A 19,262-nucleotide genomic window follows, 5' to 3' on the forward strand; every position below is an offset into this window, starting at 1 on the left:
CATAGAGTAGACATTTGTGGGAATTAAGACCTATTATAACATGTTGGTGAGTTTGGAACAATCTGGAAGAAATGAGAGAACACTGAAGATTTTGACTAAGAGAACACTAGATTCATACTTTAAAATGAAGAACTCATTTGACAGTATTGAGAAGAGCCTTGGAGAAGGGGTTAAGGCTGGTGGTAGAGAGATCAGTTAGGAGGATATTGTAACATTCCTGGCAAATAATGGAAGACCTAAAATGATATTTCAATGGTTGAATCCCCAGGACATATGAAAATTTAAATAATGAGAATGAGAGAGGGGAAAGCTCTCAGAATGACATTCATGTTTCTGGTTTTTTGACTGGATGGGCAGAGATTTCATTTATTAAGATTTTAAAATTAGGAGGACCTTCTGTATAGCACAAGGAACTATGTAAATATCTTGTAATAACCTATAATGGAAAAGAATCTGAAAAAGAATATATATATATATTCAGATATATGTATATGTATACATATATATAGCTGAATCACTTTGCTATACACATGAAACTAACAACTTTATAAATCAAATATACTTCAATTTTAAAAAAGATTTAAATATTAGGATTAGAAAACATACTGATAAAGGGAAATGATGTATTCTGTTCTACACACCTTGAACCTGATTTCTTTCTGGGACATTGAGAGGAGAGCTCTGCTGATTTGGCCTAAGAGAAAGACCCCATACTTCAGAGCCAGAAAGTTGGGGCTGAAAGGGCTTATGAAGGCTCCACCTGTGCCATATTAAGGGATTTGGACTTTATTTTTGTCGTTGTTTCATTTATTCATGTTTAACTCAATTTATTCAGAGTTTTCAAATATATGTGGTTTGTGAGTTAGTTAGCGTTGATTACGAAGTACTCTTATCAGACATCAACACTGAGACTTAATGTTGAGCTGACCCAGCAATTTTTTGTTTCTGTGGCAATGATCCAAGTCCTCTACTCTCAGGTAAATATAGAGAAACCCTGTTGTTGCCCATCACCTATAGCCTGATAGATGGTGGGACCGATAGGGGGGTGGGGTGGGGTCCATTGTGGAAATTGGATCAGTAGCAAATGATTACCTTCTATTCTAATGTAGGTCCAGCTCTGTATAATCTCCACATACTGGTCCTAGATAAATATTTTATTGAAAGAATAGGAGCTTAGGAACAGGCAAACAGACCCACTGTTAGATGAAGGGTGTTTAGTTGGGGTCCATGATCTGCCGGAGCCAGGGAATGGTTAAGAACATGCTCCTTGGGATCAGCTTAGATTTGGAGTCCCAGCTTGAACACACAGCAGCTGTTAAACAAACAAAAAACCAAAACCAAAAAACAAAACTTTGTGCAATTAAATTTCCTTATAAGCAAACAGGGATGAAAGTATCTACCTCATAAGGTTGTTGCTGGGATGAAATGTGATAGAGCATAATACAGTGCTTAACAAAGTGTTTGGTACTTATTAGCATGCAATAAAATTAGTTAGTATTAGTTAGTATTAGTTTTATGGATGGATTTCAGGGAATTTGTGGAAACCTGAAACTGTGTGTACTGTTTTGTGATAACGTGTGGAAGTACTATTTTTTTATGGGGAGAGAATATAGTATGGCTGTCATTGGAGTCTCAAAGAAGTCCATAACTTAACAACAATAATAACCAAGATTAAAAACAAAAAACAAAAACAAGGCCATCCTAGACAAAGTTGTTAAACAGTTGCTTTTTAAAAAAATAGAGTTATATTTTAGGGCAGTTTTAGGTTTACAGCAAAATTGAGTGGGGAGTACAAAGAGTTCCCTTATACTCCTTGTCCCCATACACTTACAGCCAGAATGATACATTTGTTAAAACATTGATACATCGTTATCACCTCAAGTCCATGGTTTACCTTAGGGTTCATTCAGTCTTGGTGTTGCACGTTGGGTTTGGACAAATGTTTAATGACATGTATCCATCATGATGGTGTTAATCAAGAGTAGTTTGACTTCTCTGTGCTCTGCCTACTCATGCTTCTTTCTCCTCTGACCCCTGGCAACCACTGATCTTTTTACCATTTCCACAGTTTGCCTTTTCCAGAATGTCATATACTTGGAATCACACAGAATGTAACCTTTTCACGTTGACTTATTTCACTTGGTCATATGCACTTAAGGTTCCTCTATGTCTTTCATGATTTAGTAGCTCATTTCTTTTTGGCATTGAATAATACTCTATTATGCAGATGTACCACAGTTTGTTTACCTACTGAAGGACATCTTGGTTGATTCCAAATCTGGCATTAATGATTAAAGATGTTGTAAACATCTTTGTGTGGGTTTTTGTATGGATGTAAGTTTTCAGCTCATCTGGGTAAATAGCAAGGAGTGCAGTTCCTGGAACAGTTTTTTCCCCCTAGTGTTTTATAACCCTTTGCAACCATCTTTTCCCAGCAAACCTTCCTGATACCACCCATCTTGCTCAGAGAAGTCTATTTTATTCTATCATCCTTTCAATCTTCTCCCTCCTCATCCAGGTGCTAGGGCCATACCACTACCGAAGGCAGCTCATGGTCTCTACTAGTATCCAGTCTCCCTAAGAAGGATTCCACACTGAATACTTTTTATCCTTTTTTTACCCACCCACTGCACTTTCTACCCTGGGTCCTATTCTCTGTCATTCCAGATCTTTGTTAGGGAACTGAGAAATAAATTCCTCCTAATGAGTTGATGGCTGGTATTGTTATTCCCACAAAGTGTGACATTTACATTTTAATAGATCAGACTTTTCAAGGCACCACTTCTAGATGGGGTGGGAATGTTGGAGTGGGTATGTAGGCCACCTGGCCTATCAGCAGTAGAGATGTTTTTGGGTCTGGAGGTCTTTATGGACTGCTGAAATCCCATTTTATGATTGATTGTTTCCTCTGTCTTGATTAAGAACCACACCTGTGAATTTTCATCCTTCTGCAGCTACTAAGACTTTGCTAAACCTCAGGGAAGTAATAAATTAACTTTACCTCAGTTATTCTTTCGGCAAAATGGGAATGACTGTAGACTTGCTGCATAGGAATTGTATATAGTTTGATTCTTTTACTTTCCCTTTTATTTAAGGCACATGGAAGATGGAAAGTGCTAAGTGCTCTGAATTTTAGTATGAGATTTAAAGTACAAATATCACTGCATAATGACAGATCAGATTTTTCAAGAATTCCCTGTGGGGACGTTAAACTTCCATTTATACAGTAAAAGTAATATTTATCTTGCCCCTTAATGTTATTTTGTAAAATCTACCTTAAAATAATACAAATCAGCAAAGCTTTCTTCCTTAAGAAGAACTTCTTAAAGGGAGTGAAAACATAGTTGTAACATTACTTTTTGTGTGGCATGTGAAAAGAAAATCCTGGAAACACATGTTTATTTTTTTCAGTTCCTGACCACTGTGTTTGGAAAAACTGCCAAGTGTGACTTAAAACTTGCAAATACAGTAACTTGCTTTGAAATTTGGACCCATAATGTCTTGGGTTGTTTTTTGTAGAAGAGGAATTGTTATGTTAACTTTGACTTCTTCTGATCACGTTGCTTCCCAGAAATCAGTTGCATGCAGATTAACAGAACAGATTCCAATGAATGAATACACTAAATATAACTGACAGTATTCAATATACAAATACTGAATGTGGGACATTATCAATTCTCCAAAGAAGTGCTCTTTATGCTTTTATACAAACGCTTAAGAACAGACTTAAAAGGACGTTGAAAACTTGCCAAACTTTCTTTGTGTTTTGAAAGCCCACATCAAGAAGGGGTAGTAAATAGTTGTTGAATATAGGAAAAAGGAAGCTATTAGCATTGTTTTCTTTTAAAGATAAAAAGACAGTCCTAAGGAAAAGCTTCATAATCTTTGAAATATTAATATGTTGTTTAATCAGTTTGAAACAAATGACAACTTGAAATTTATGCATCTGTATAAATAGACAAAATAGCTCATTACCTGCTAATTAAAAAAAAAAAGGTAACTGGCTGTTTTATTGAGGACATATTTCAGGACAACCATTTCTACTTTATGGCATTTGACAAGTCTCAGAGAGAGTGAGATAGAAATTAGTTTTGAATTTTCAAAGCTAAAAAAAAATATATATTTTATAATCTAGCTTTGAAAAAATATAGCGTAAATACATCTAAATACATCTGTCTTTGTTTTTTGAAATACAGTAGCTAAACTTTCTTTTTCAGAGATGCAATATATAAATATATTTATTTGTGTGCATGTGTATAAATAATATTTAAGAAGTATCTCGGGCTTCAGCAGCAATATTTTTAAAGTATAACTGACATACAATATTATATTAGTTTCAGGTGTACAACATAGTGATTTGACATTTATATACATTATGAAAAGATCACCACAATGTCTACTAACCATCTGTCACGATACAAAGTAAACACAATGTTATTGACTATATTTCCCATGCTGTACATTGCAATCCAATGAGCTATTTATTTTATAACTGGAAGATTGCACCTCTTGATTCCTTTCACCTATTTTGCCCAATCCTTAACCTCCTCCTCCCCTCTGGCAACCACCAGTCTGTTCTCTGTATCTGTGAGTCTGGTTTTGTTTTGTTTGTTTTGTTTTTTAGATTCTATATATAAGTGAAATCATATGATATTTGACTTTGTCTGACTTATTTCACTCAGCATAATTATCTCAAGGTCCTCTCATGTTGTCACAAATGGCAAGAGTTCATTCTTTTTTTATGACTAACATTCCATTGTATACATGTACCATAATTTCTTTATACATTCATCCTTCCATGGACACTTAGATTGTTTCCATATCTTGGCTACTGTAAATAACGCTGCAATGAGCCAATATATCTTTTCAAATTAGTGTTTATGTTTTCTTTGGATAAATAAATACACAGAAGTGGAATTTTTGGATCATATGATAGTTCTAGTTTTAATTTTTTGAGGAACTTCCATACTGTTTTCCACAATGACTGCACCAATTTACATTCCTGTCAACAGTACACAAGTGTTTTGTTTTCTCTACATCTTTGTCAACACTTGTTATGTCTTGCCTTTTTGATAATAGCCATTCTAACAGGTGGGAGGAGAGATCTCTGGTTTTGATTTGCATTTCCCAGAGTGGTAATGCTGAGCACCTTTTCATATGTCTGTTGACCATCTTTATGTCTTCTTTGGAAAAATGTCTATTCAGATCTTCTGCCCAGTTTTTTAATCAGACTTTTTTTTTTTTGCTATTGAGCTGTATGAGTTATTTATACATTTTGGATATTAACCCCTTATTGAATATATGATTTGCAAATATTTTCTCTCATTTCAGTAGGTTTCCTTTTTGTTTTGCTGATAGTTTGCTTTGCAGAATCTTTTTAGTTTGATGTAGTCCCACTTGTTTAGTTTTCTTTTGTTGACTTTGCTTTTGGAGTCAAATCCAAAAAATCATCACCAAAACCTATGTCAGAGAGCTTATAACCTATGTATTTTTCTAGAAATTTTATAGTTTCAGTTCTTGCATTCAAGTCTTTAATCTATATTAAGTTAATTTTTGCATATGGTGTCAGATAGTGGTCCAGTTTGATTCTTTTGCATGTAGCTGTGTAGTTTTCCCAAACTATCTGTTGAAGAAACTGTCTTTCCCCAGTGTATATTCTTATCTCCTTTGTCATAAATTAATTAACTATATATGCATAAGTTTATTTCTGAGCTCTCTATTCTGTTCCATTGATCTCTGTGTCTGTTTTTGTGCCAGTGCCATACTGCTTTGATTACTGTAGCTTTGTAATGTAGTTTAAAGTCAGGGCGTATGATACCTTTAGAGTAGCCAGTCTTCAAACTTCTCCTTCTCAGCTCATCATTTTTATCTCATACAAACTGGCCTAGTAAGTACTAACATATTAAAAATTTTTCATTTTATTTGCAGACAAACATGACTGCTGCACATTTTTTACCAGCATGATAATATAAAAATATTTGTAAAATTCTCTATGATTCAACAATGGCATGATATGCTGAATTTCTAAAACCTGAGGGGTTGCTGATTGCTGAGTTTTCTCTGTGTAACAAGAGAAAACTTAAAAAAAATAATACTTTATAGTTTACTAAACATTTACATGTATTATCTTATTCACGCTTAACAACAGCCCATACAGCAGGTATTATTATTATTTTTTAACATCTTTATTGGAGTATAATTGCTTTACCATGGTGTGTTAGTTTCTGCTTTATAACAAAGTGAATCAGCTATATAGATACATATAACCCGATATCTCCTCCCTCTTGCATCTCCCTCCCGCCCTCCCTTACCCGCCCCTCTAGGTGGTCACAAAGCACCGAACTGATCTCCCTGTGCTATGTGGCTGCTTCCTACTAGCTATCTGTTTTACATTTGGTAGTGTATATATGTCCATGCCACTCTCTCACTGCATTCCAGCTTACCCTTCCTCCTCTCCGTGTCCTCAAGTCCATTCCCTATGACTGTGTTTTTATTCCTGTCCTGCCCCTAGGTTCTTCAGAACCATTTTTTAAAAAAAATTCCATATATGTTAGCATACGGTATTTGTTTTTTTCTTTCTGACTTACTTCACTCTGTGTGACAGACTCTAGGTCCATCCACCTCACTACAAAAAACTCAATTTTGTTTCTTTTTATGGCTAAGTAATATTCCATTGTATGTATGTGCCACATCTTCTTTAGCCATTCATCTGTCAGTGGACACTTAGGTTGCTTCTAAGTCCTGGCTATTGTAAATAGAGCTGCAGTTAACATTGTGGTACATGACTCTTTTTGAATTATGGTTTTCTCAGGGTATATGCCGAGTAGTGGGATTGCTGGGTCGTATGGTAGTTCTATTTTTAGTTTTTTAAGGAACCTGCATACTGTTCTCCATAGTGGCTGTATCAATTTACATTCCCACCAACAGTGCAAGAGGGTTCCCTTTTCTCCACACCCTCCCCAGCATTTATTGTTTGTAGATTTTTTAATGATGGCCTTTCGGACTGGTGTGACGTGATACCTCATTGTAGTTTTGATTTGCATTTCTTTAATGATCAGTGATGTTGAGCATCCTTTCATGTGTTTGTTGGCAATCTGTATATCTTCTCTGGAGAAATGTCTATTTAGGTCTTCTGCCCATTTTTGCATTGGGTTGTTTGATTTTTTGATATTGAGCTGTGTGAGCTGCTTGCAAATTTTCAAGATTAATCCTCTGTCAGTTGCTTCATTTGCAACTATTTTCTCCCATTCTGAGAGTTGTCTTTTCGTTTTGTTTATTGTTTCCTTTTCTGTGCAAAAGCTTTTAAGTTTCATTAGGTCCCATTTGTTTGCTTTTATTTTTATTTCCATTTCTCTAGGAGGTGGGTCAAAAAGGATCTTTCTGTGATTTATGTCATAGAGTGTTCTGCCTATGTTTTCCTCTAAGAGTTTTATAGTGTTTGGCCTTACATTAAGGTCTTTAATCCATTTTGAGTTTATTTTTTGTGTATGGTGTTTAGGGAGTATTCTAATTTCTTTCTTTTCCATGTAGCTGTCCAGTTGTCCCAACACCACTTATTGAAGAGGTTGTCTCTTCTCCATTGTATATTCTTGTCTCCTTTATCAGAAAAAGGGTGGCCATATGTATGTCGGTTTATCTCTGGACTTTCTATCCTGTTCCATTGATCTATATTTGTTTATGTGCCAGTACCATACTGTCTTGATTACCGTAGCTTTGTAGTGTAGTCTGAAGTCCGGGAGCCTGATTTCTCCTGCTCTGTTTTTCTTTCTCAAGATTGCTTTGGCTATTTGGGTTCTTTTGTGTTTCCATACAAATTATGAAATTTTTTGTTCTAGTTCTGTGAAAAATGCCAGTGTTAGTTTGATAGGGATTGCACTGAATGTGTAGATTGCTTTGGGTAGTATAGTCATTTTCACAATGTTGATTCTTCCAATCCAAGAACATGGTATATCTCTCCATCTGTTTGTATCATCTTTAATTTCTTTCATCAGTGTCTTACAGTTTTCTGCATGCAGGTCTTTTGTCTCCTTAGGTAGGTTTATTCCCAGGTATTTTATTCTTTTTGTTGCAGTGGTAAATGGGAGTGTTTCCTTAATTTCTCTTTCAGTTTCTTCATCATTACTGTATAGAAATGCAAGAGATTTCTGTGCATTAATTTTGTATCCTGCTACTTTACCAAATTCATTGATTAGCTCTAGTAGTTTTCTGGTAGTATCTTTAGGATTCTCTATGTATAGTATCATCTCATCTGCAAAGTGACAGCTTTACTTCTTTTCCAATTTGGATTTCTTTTATTTCTTTTTCTTCTCTTATTGCTGTGGCTAAAACTTCCAAAACTATGTTGAATAATCGTGGTGAGAGTGGACAACCTTGTCTTGTTCCTGGTCTTAGAGGAAATGGTTTCAGTTTTTCACCATTGAGAACAATGCTGGCTGTGGATTTGTCATGTATGATCTTTATTATGTTGAGGTAAGTTCTCTGTGTGCCTACTTTCTGCAGGGTTTTTATCAAAAATGGGTGTTGAATTTTGTCAGAAGCTTCTTCTGCATCTATTGAGATGATCTTATGGTTTTTCTCTGTCAATTTGTTACTATGGTTTATCACGTTGATTGAATTGTGTATATTGAAGAATCCTTGCATTCCTGGGATAAACCCCACTTGATCATGGTGTATCATCCTTTTAATGTGCTGTTAGATTCTGTTTGCTAGTATTTTGTTGAGGATTTTTGCATCTCTGTTCATTAGTGATGTTGGCCTGTAGTTTTCTTTCTTTGTGACATCTTTGTCTGGTTTCGGTATCAGGGTGATTGTGGCCTTGTAGAATGAGTTTGGGAGTGTTCCTCCCTCTATAGCAGGTAGTAGTATTCCCTTTTTACAATGAGGAGAAAAGATAGATAGAGAAATTAAGGTTGGAGGTGGAGATTCATTTTCTCTCAATTATTTCTTTCTCCCCAAGTTCCTGCTGTCTTTTACAAGCTACAAATAAATAAGCAAATAAACTCAGATTTTAAAATTACCACCTGTGTCCTCTCTTGGAAGAATTCAGAATGAGGAGGCTGCGCTGCCTTTATATATTGTTGGCACTTAATAATAGAAGAGGGATTTTTCTGATTGCTAATATGACAAGTCCAATCAATACCCACTGGTTCACATATCTCTGGTGGGGTTAGTATGTTAAGCTTTATTTCACACGTGTTATTGAAAATTTTAAATGCATATGGATTACCTAGGCATCTTATGAAAATACTGATTCCAACTCAGTAGGTCTAGAGTGGGGCCCGAGTTTGCATTTCTAAGAAGCTTCCAGGAGCTGATGCTGCTGGTCCATGAATCATATTACTTTGAGTAGTGAGGTCCCTAAACTGTCTTGCCTCCTTTCCCTAGAGCTGCTCCCTGCAGGTATACCATGTTCTCCCCTTTTCCTCTGCATGGGAAAGATTTACAGTTTTTCAGGTCTTCTTCCTGTCATAGGTGAATGAGTTTAATTCAGGGGTTGGTGATAAGGAAGGTGCAGAGTTCCCATTTTTCCTTGGGGAGAAGCAGCATTCTCCAAGCACTCTACTAGGAATAAAGTGAAAGTATTAGAGCTCCTTCTGTCCTATCCCGGTTTTCAATTGGTTCAGAACTGGAAGGAAAGAGGACTTTATCATGATCAGACTCGCAGTATATTTTTCAAGAATCTTTTTTTGTGTCCTCAGTAGTTTATATTCTAGGGGAGAGAAGAAATAGTAAACAAACAAGCAAATAAACATGTATGGTAGATTATATGAGGGTTTCAATTTCTTTGGTAGCGTGGTCAGGCAAAGTGTAACTGAACAGGGGACAGCTGAAGATTAAGTAAGATGATGAGAGTGAAAGAGTCTAGTTTAGTGCCTGATTAAGAGACGGTGCTGAAAAATGTTCCTTTCCCTTCCCTCTGCACACCTGAACATATTTGTCCCTTGTGTTCAAGGCTGGGAAGAGTGTTTCTCTGTTTATAGGAGACCACACATGCCACGTCTCCTAAGTTATACCTTGGAAGTCTAATGGCAGTTGGAAAATCTTTAATTGGGACTTCACCAGGTCCCTTGGCCTTTTAGCTCCTGTATGACACAGGACCTTTCCATAGAAGTCTGTCATCAGTGACTGATGACTGTCCCCCTAAGGAAATTCAATCATTCCACCAAATAATGAAAGGGGAAATATCGATACATGAAGGTGTACTGTTAAACAAATCAGGAAAAGGCTTCTAGTTCCTTTAGTAATCGCTATTCTCCTGAGCTTCTTAGGCTCTCCAAGTTGAGAGAATGAGTTCTAGAGATTCATGGATGAGTAATTTGTTGGAGTGCATTGCACAGTGCCTGGCACATAGGATAATATTTTTCAATAAATAAGAGTGGACGATTGCATGCTAAGTAGACATTAACTGATGAGCCAGGCATGTAAGCTCCCTTTCTGATCCTGGGCCAGTCTGTCTAAGGACACTCTTAGGAAACGTGGTGGTGGTGGCAGCAGGCAATATGTTTCTGGTCTAAATGAGTGACATGCAGTTGTTGTTATGATCATCACTTCTCAGTATCAGCTTACTATCAGTATGCATAACTTGGTCTTCAGGGCAGACTCTGTTCCAGTTTTCTGTGATTGTATAGTAAATTAGACTTGCCACACTTCACATGGGAGTTTCACAGAAGTCATCAACTAGTCACCAAAGAACTTATTCTGAAAACCACTGTAATTGCTATTTGTTTTAGGATTGACTCTTAGCTATTTGAATATGTCTTTCATTTTGTTTTCTTTATAAATGTATTACACATATTGCTGGGTCAACATTAAAATCATCTACAACAAACTGAGCTAATTTGGCATGCTCACACACAATGTTTTAAAATGGATGAGCTCTGAATTTCTAGTTCCAGATTTGAGATGGTCAACTGAAATTATGTTGACTCCCTCTTTGGCTTCTTCATCTATAAACCAGGCATAGTGTTTTATTCCTACAGAGGAGGCTGCGACCATCAATTACGTATTTGTTGTAAAGGGCTTTGATAGCTTGAAAGAATGACCTTTTATAAGACAGGATACATTGTATTTATCCTTACAGTATTTTCTTGGTTCTAATTATAACTCATTTTTTTTCCACCATAGAAGGAGAACGGAAAAGGGAAAATGTGAGTACAGAGAAAGTGGCACTGATTTCCATCACAAAAAGAGATTCTACAAAGCTCTGGAGAAAAGTCACACCACAGCATAGGCTGATCCTGGGTGAGTCTGGTGTCAAATTTAAATATTGCCTTGAAGTAAGAGAGAAGGGACTTTTTCAGAGCAACTACTTCAGACTAAAAAAAAAAAAAAAATCAATAGTTGGTATGTGTTATTTTATATTTGTAAACTTAAAAATTCATAGGATGTCACAATTAGAGGAGGCTTTATAGATCTACTTTAACTTAATCTTTTCATAGATAAGGAAATAGAGATTCAAAAAATATTTATAAACTTTCCCTAAGCTACCCAGTGAATTGTTCTCCTGATCTCAGTTCAGTAGTCTTTAGTTTGCATATGACTGGGTTGTAGGATACTATAAGCATTATTTTTCAAAAAACTTAATAATATTGAGATGAATCCAAGTAAACCAAGCTGAGACTTTACAATCTATTTCCCTGTGGCCTGTGAAAATGACTTTGATCTAAGCTTCTTTAAGTGAATTTCTGTCTGTGTTATCAGTGCTTAGGGCCCCTGTATCTTAGTGTTCTGGGGTTTCAGAAGTGGACTCTGGTTAACTTAAAAACAAATAAAGAAAAATAGATAGTAAATAAAGTAAGGATGTTATTGGAAAGATAACACAGAAGAAAAGAAGAGGCTGAAGAGTCAGGGCTCAGAAAGCTCTGGACAAGCATAGCTGCAGGGATTCAAGTAGTAGCACCTAATGGAGAGTCTGCTTACTGCCCCAGGGGTAGGCAGAGAAGCTCCAATTGCTCCTACATCTTGTCATCCCAGGAAAGCTTCATATCTCAGAGTCAGGATCTGACTCAGTCTAGCTGAGGTAATGTGCCTGCCCCATGACTTGGCATGAGGTGGGTTGGTAGGGACTGAGTGGGACATTTTGATGGACGGATTGCCAAGACCTGATGCATAGAAAAAGGGAAGCTCCCAAAAGGGAAACAAAAATGAGCTATTGTTACCAAAAGAGGGAGGCATGGATTCAGGGCAAGAGAAACATGCATATGTGCTGGAATCCATTTCATTACCATAGATAGGAAAGAATGCTGTGTGTACAAATTTTTACTTTGTAGAATGACTTAAAAATATTTCGGATGTTGGCATTCAGTCTTCTTTTTTTAATTTTAATTTTATTTTTGGCTGCGTTGGGTCTTCATTGCTGCGCGCGGGCTTTCTCCAGTTGTAGCGAGCGGGGGCTACTCTTTGTTGCGGTGCTCAGGCTTTTCATTGTGGTGGCTTCTCTTGTTGTGGAGCACGGGCTCTAGGCGCGCGGGCTTCAATAGTTTGGTACGTGGGCTCAGTAGTTGTGTGGCTCGTGGGCTGTAGAGCACAGGCTCAGTAGTTGTAGCACATTAGCTTAGTTGCTCCACGGCATGTGGGATCTTTCCGGACCAGGGCTCGAACCCATGTCCCCTGCATTGGCATGCAGATTCTTAACCACTGCACGACCAGGGAAGTCCTGGCATTCAGTCTTAGTTGATACTTTTTACTTGTTCGTTTCTCTAATTCCAATTATATTTAGACTTTCATAACCCATTCAAGAACTAGAGAAAACATGATAACTATAATAAGGATTTTATTTAGTTTGGTTATAAGTATTCATTCACTTGGTCAGTTCATTTATTCAGTACATATTTATAATACACTTTGAAAATACAGGATTTAATTTTTGTCGCTGAATTGGCAAGAGGCATAAGCAGAGATTTTCTTTTTATTAGAATAAATTACACAACAGACTGAACTAGTGGCTTTCAAGCAGTGCTCTAGAGTGGCTACAAGTCCCTGGTGACCTTTGTCGGATGGTGGGTAGAGAGCCAACTGGTTGGACTTCAGTTCCTCTGTGCCTTCACCTCTCCCCATCTGCTCTTGCCTGTTTCTCTCCCAGTCCTCTCCACTTACTTCAACCAGAAGAGTTTCAATGTTGTTTGTTGGGTATCTGAACGAGGTTTTCTTTAATGAAGAAAAAAGTTTGAAAATTAGTAAATAATGTTACCATATTAACTGTTAGCATACTTATTATATTTATTTAACAAGTAACTTCCTAGTCTTAACCCTTCCTAGGGAATACATCTATCTAGTCATGAAGAGCTCATAAATTTTTTGAACCTATCTGGAATTAAAGAATAGAGAATGTTTACTGTGGAGGAGGCTCTCGACTACACTCTTTGGGGGAATAATAAGATAGATAACAGACAGCTTCTGGGCTTCCCTGGTGGCGCAGTGGTTGAGAGTCCTCCTGCTGATGCAGGGGACACGGGTTCGTGCCCTGGTCTGGGAAGATCCCACATGCCGCTGAGCGGCTGGACCCGTGAGCTATGGCCGCTGAGTCTGCGCGTCCGGAGCCTGTGCTCCGCAACGGGAGAGGCCACAGCAGTGAGAGGCCCGCGTACCGAAAAAAAAAAAATAAAAAAATAAAAGACAGCTTCTTCGCTTAAGTTAGTTGGGAAGACTAAGCAAACATATAAAATAATAAAAGGCCAACAGAAGAACTGTTTCAGTAGGTAGATTCAATACCCATAAACTGGATCACATCATCTCCATCTAGAGGGAGTTACGGGGGAGAAGGCCTTCTCGATGATGGTATATTCAGTTTCGGTTTAAAGTTCTATGAGTCTAGGGATTTAAAAAATATATCAGAACGTACATTTTTATTATGGATGATTTCTGCATCTCCAAGTTATCCAGATTCCTAAGTACCATTTGGATTTTGGGGCAAATATGAAAACAATATCTAAACTAGTCTCATATTACTTCTCTTTCTTTAATCTGATGTTTCTAGGTCTGAAATGAAAAGCAAAATCACAATTTTATTTTTGTATATGGAGGGTGAAATGTTTTTATTTGGATTGTTAAGAAGAAACAATGTTAAATTAATAAAAATCAAAATTGCACAGATAATTAGAGTTTTTGTAGCTACAAATTTTACTTTGAATTTGATCTCTGTCACTGCCTGCTGGGTGAAGTCTGACTCTATGGTTTTCCATTATGTCTGTGTTTGAAGGCTTGGTTCTGTCCTTCCTTTATTTAGTATATTCCTAAAGCCATTTTCCAGTGAAATCCTACCCAGTGAATTGACTCACATCAGAAGAATTCCAGAAATAAGAACAATCACGCCCTTTCTGTCATTGATGTAATGATGTTTTTCAGCTTTAATAGTCATGAGCGATATTTTGGCAAGCAACTGAAATAACCCCAGTTATCTGATTGTGTTATTGACCACTACCTTCCAAGGGTTACCTCAGGGGAAGGGACATTATTTTAGGAACATTCTTTATTTTTTAACTTGAGGATGTTATCTGTTAACAAAATACTAGATTAAAAGTCATGAGAACTTTTTCTTTTTCAGAGTATATCTAAAGAATACTACAACACATATTTAACACACCAAGTTCTAAACATATGGATCTCTTAAAACAGACTGGTGTAAACATTTTGATAATTCCTGGAGCTTGTCCTTTTAAGATAGTTTTAAATTGTGGGATTATTAAAATGTTTACCATCTAAAGTGGCAGCACTGTCTTTAAGATTTAAGTTTATAATTCTATATGTGAATTTTTTCTAGAAATTATTCTTCCCTAAAAATTGAGCTAAAATTCTTAATTTTGTTTTCTTTGCTTCATATTAAATATAGTTTGTAAAGCTCTCCCTCTCTTTATTTTGCATATTTTGGAGTTCTCTCTAGGAACTCTTCTTTAATCTAGAATTTTCTTCTAGGAAGTATGAAACGGCAAGTATCTTAGGTTATAAGGTAGTTCTGCACATTTTGCTTAGTTTCTCTCCTCAGGTAAAAACCGTCTTTCTGTTGATCTGGTAGTTTGATAAGCTTACCATTTGGCTGGGCCTGAGGTGGGTTTGTGCAAAAGCAGATTGTTGTAGTTAAAATAATCAGTGTACCCCTGTTCTACCTGGATGTCTGGGAGAAGTGCCAAGAGAGTTCCCAATATTTCATTCAGAGGCAGAGTCTATGAAACTGTCAGTATTTTTTGAAGGCCAGTTTGACTGTGCCACGTTTCTAATACTTTCTTCATTTATCAGGAAATCAACTCTAGTCTTCTGACTTCATATTTTGTTCTAGTTTTAATGTCTTTTCTAGAAGAGTTTTTTTCTCTAGGGAACGAAGGCTTTATATTGTAATTAAGGTTTAATTACAATTGATTAAAACTGTAAATATCCCCATTTTTGGTCAGTGTCTAAGCCAAAGTATTGTATATATTTTATCAGCAATAAGAAAATGAAATATTTATCCTCAAGGGAGGCAGTGAAGATCTGATCAAGAGTTAAAAGATAGTAATCGTCTGAATAGTAATTACCATCAGGAATGCTAAACTACCTGAAAATAATCCTTTGTCTCAACCAAAAGTAAACTACAAGCTCACTCTTGGTGGATCATAGTCAACTGTTTTTAATGGAGCAGAGGGTTTAAAAGCAGAAGCTCCAGAGGTAGAAAATTCTGAATCAAATCTCACACTGCCCCTGACGTGCCCTGTGATACTGAAACAGTTATTTCATCTTTTAAAAACTTCAGTTTTCTCATCTATAACATATTATAATGATACCTACTTCACAGAGGGAGTAAAATGTTCAGCACAGTATCTGATTCAAATCAGAGTTCATTAAATGCCAGCTCTTACTATGATTACATTCAGCTTATTTTGCATCATTATCTAAATGTATTTCACTGTCACAGAATCTTTTGTCACAAAAATGTTCTCTCTATCAACACCAGTTACGAACATGGTGGCCAGTGCCAACTGAATATTTTGATATATTAGGAGTTACCTGTAAAACCACTTCTAATTCCACAGTCAGAAGTTGCTATGATCTGAATGTTTGTGTTCTCCCTCAACTTTATACATTAAAATTTTAAGGCCCAGTGTGATGATATTGAAGGAGGTGGGGCCTTTGGCAGGTGATTAGAGCATGAGGGCAGAGCTCATACAAATGGAATTAATGCTTTCATAAAAGAGGCCCCACAGAGCTCCCTAGTCCCTTCTGCCCTAGGAGGATACAATGAGAAGTCTATGACCTGGAAGAGGTCCCTCAGCCTCCCATCCTGTCACCCTGATCTAAGACTTCCAGCCTTCAGAACTGTGAAATATAAATTTCAGTTGTTTATAAGCCACCCAGTCTATGATATTTTGTTATAGTAGCTCAAATGTACTAAGACAGAAGTAATCACCATTAACATACTTGCAAATTTCATTACCATTTTTTGGTGGCTATATTATGTATTTATTGTTTGAAAAGTGGGCCTTATAATGTGTACCTAGCTTTTAGTGTTCAGCATTGTGTTGTGAGAATGGTTTTCCTTAGATAGTCTTCAAAAATCACAATTTCATGTGACTATATAATATTCTATTATATAGGATAATAAGAATGTAACTTTTTCAATATTCCTCCATGGTTGAATATTTAGGTTATTTGCAATTTTTGTTCATTATAAATAACATTTCCATAAACATCCTTCTATATACATATTTAAAAGTATAATAAATGCATTCAAATATATGAATATTTTAAAGGAATTTTAGATATTCTAAATGCTTTCCTGAAAATTTGTAGCCATTTACCTACTGTCAGTATTGCTTCATAAATTTGTGAACCTCAAATCAAGACTTTCTTTTTCATTTTGACCTGTTACTCCTATGTAATAAATGGGCACATTTTCACTAATTTCCCCCGTAGTTAACATACATACATAATCTGTCTTGGCTCTTTATGACATTTAACTGCATACCTTGAATCACATTAAAGTTTCAGTAGTCGTAATTCATTTCTGAAGGGCTTTTAAGTGGCAACAGAAAAAGAAAGGGCTTAAAAAGAATTATGTTATTGGATATAAGAACTCTATGGATTTAAAAACGGCTAGTCATACAAAGAATAGAGAAGCCAGGCTAAGGTATTTGTATTTTCTGCCCTCATCTCAAAGGTGAAAGACAACCAGAAGGAGAGACTGGGTCGTTGGTATTTATCCAACTACTTGGTCCTTCATGTGGGGTATGTCTTCTCTGCATCATTATTCACAATTATCTTTTCAGCCGAAGTACGTTTACTGGATGTCAGGTTTAATGCACACGCGGCCAGTGGAATTTATGTGAGAGGAGCACATCACACATGTGGCCTGAGTCTAGGATTCAGTCACTCATTCTTTAAATATTTATTGAGGACCAACTGGGTGCTAGGCCCCATTCTAAGCACATCAGTGAGACAAAGAGATGAAAACCCTTACCCTCTTGGAACTTATATTTTGGTAGGGAAAGAGAATAATAACACAAGAAATCCATTTTATAGTACATTTGGAAGTAATTAGTGCAACAGAGTGAAATAAGGCAGGAAAGTGGATAAGCTGGGATGGCAATGGAGGTAAACAATTTTTAATGAGTAGTTAGGAAAGGCCTCCCTGACAAGATGACTTTTGAGCCAAACTTGAAGAGGGTGCAGATGCCTGAGGCAAGTATTTTCCAGTGTGTCTGCCCCTGGGGATTCAGGCATGTCTGGTCCATTGGGAGACTGGCTCCACAAAAGTCTTTGTGAAGAGGGTTCAAGAAATCTGAGAGAGAACAGATCCTAACTGAAGAAATCTCTATGCATTATGAGCTTGATCCATGAGTGACTGAAGATGAGAAGAAAGATTGTATGCGGTGGTTCATATTTAAATCGGGTCTGGACATGTCTAGAAAGAATTTTGCCACCCAAGCAACATTGAGTTATCAAGGAGTATATCACAATAGGAGAGACTCCATCTTCCCTTCACCACAGACATCAGAGCAGAAAGGATTATACTGCTTAGGGTGCAAGACGAGAAGTAGCAGTGGCCATCATGCTACGAGATCCCCTCAGGGAGCTTGGCCCCTAGCACTTGAACTGTCCATACTGGTAGGCTTGTTGTGTCTCTTGGGACAAAGATCACTACCTGTAAAGAACTACTGTTTTGCACCAGGAGAGTTGGTGGAGCTAAGTGGTCAGAGGGGCAAGAATCTTAAGTTAGAGACAGAACATAGTTGAACATGGTAGACGTTGAAGGATTGGAGCACATGGGAGACATCCCTTGGGAATTCCCAGAAATATGTGTGTGTTCTTGTGGTCGGGGGTGCTTTATAGGAGGTCGAGGTCTGTCAGAGTAACTTATGTATGAAATTTATTTTAACCTAATTGTCCATTCAGGCAAACATTGGATAATTTCTTGACATTGTTTCAGTACCGAACAAAAGTTTTGGCATAAATACTTTCTATTAATTTTTTCACTCTTTAGCCCAACAATATTGAAGACCAGCTTATCAAGTTAGCAACAGTACTAATTTCTAGCAGGGAAGTGTGACCAACACCACCAATCTGAATTTAGCAGACTCACCTAGAAGAACTGAGTGTGAATGACCACCACTCTTATACACTGTTGTTTTTACCTGGTCATTTCAAGGCCAGGCCAGCAAGAGAGACTTAGGTCAGAGACAAAGGATTTTATTATTCACAACTCAGCAAGCAGCATATTTGGTGCCCTAAAGCCCCCTTTCTTACTGAGTAACATAAGAGAGTGAGGTGATAGCTGCATATGCAGTTAAGTTGTAAAAGGATAGAAATCTTTAGGGAATTCTTAGGGATTCTGAGCACCTAGGGAACCTGAAAGTTTCACACTGGGCAACCAGCTTGCTGGCCCACTGCTTTAAGAGGGAGAGTGTATCTCTAGCTTCCATGTTGTTCACTATACAGATGTCCTTGCACAGATGGTCTGAAACAAAAGAATTGCTTCTGCTTGCCAGAAATGCATAAAATGAGAGACCTATAGAGAACTGTCTCCAACAACAACCACCACTGGTTTTAAGGAAGTAACCCAAGAAGTGAACAACAAACCTAACACCTTCTGCTTTTTGAGACTACATCTTGCCTGGAAGAAACTCTGCCACAAGCAATACATTCTCAAATTGCCATGACCTTTGGACTGTTAGCCACATCTTTTGGGGCAGTGTGGCTTTTTCTTTTGTGCTATTGAGGGACAGCCCCTGTGGCATGTATCTCTAGCGTTCTTCAGCCACTGTTACTGCAGGTGAATGCCTTGTAAAGAGTGGCCC

At 37.0% G+C, this 19,262-nt stretch overlaps 1 protein-coding gene across 33 annotated transcripts in view; it reads left to right on the top strand.

The window, feature by feature from the left end:
* Window positions 1–19,262, top strand: part of LOC307187576 (uncharacterized protein) — a 791,299-nt gene that overhangs the window by 95,530 nt on the left and 676,507 nt on the right. For all 33 annotated transcript variants that reach the window (XR_013828646.1, XR_013828647.1, XR_013828648.1 and 30 more), the window contains one exon: window positions 11,125–11,241. The gene's annotated coding sequence lies outside the window, so the exon portion shown is untranslated. The remainder of the gene's footprint in view (window positions 1–11,124; window positions 11,242–19,262) is intronic.

This window comes from Stenella coeruleoalba (assembly GCF_951394435.1).
Source record: "Stenella coeruleoalba genome assembly, chromosome: 6".
Classification (NCBI taxonomy): Eukaryota; Metazoa; Chordata; class Mammalia; order Artiodactyla; family Delphinidae; genus Stenella; species Stenella coeruleoalba.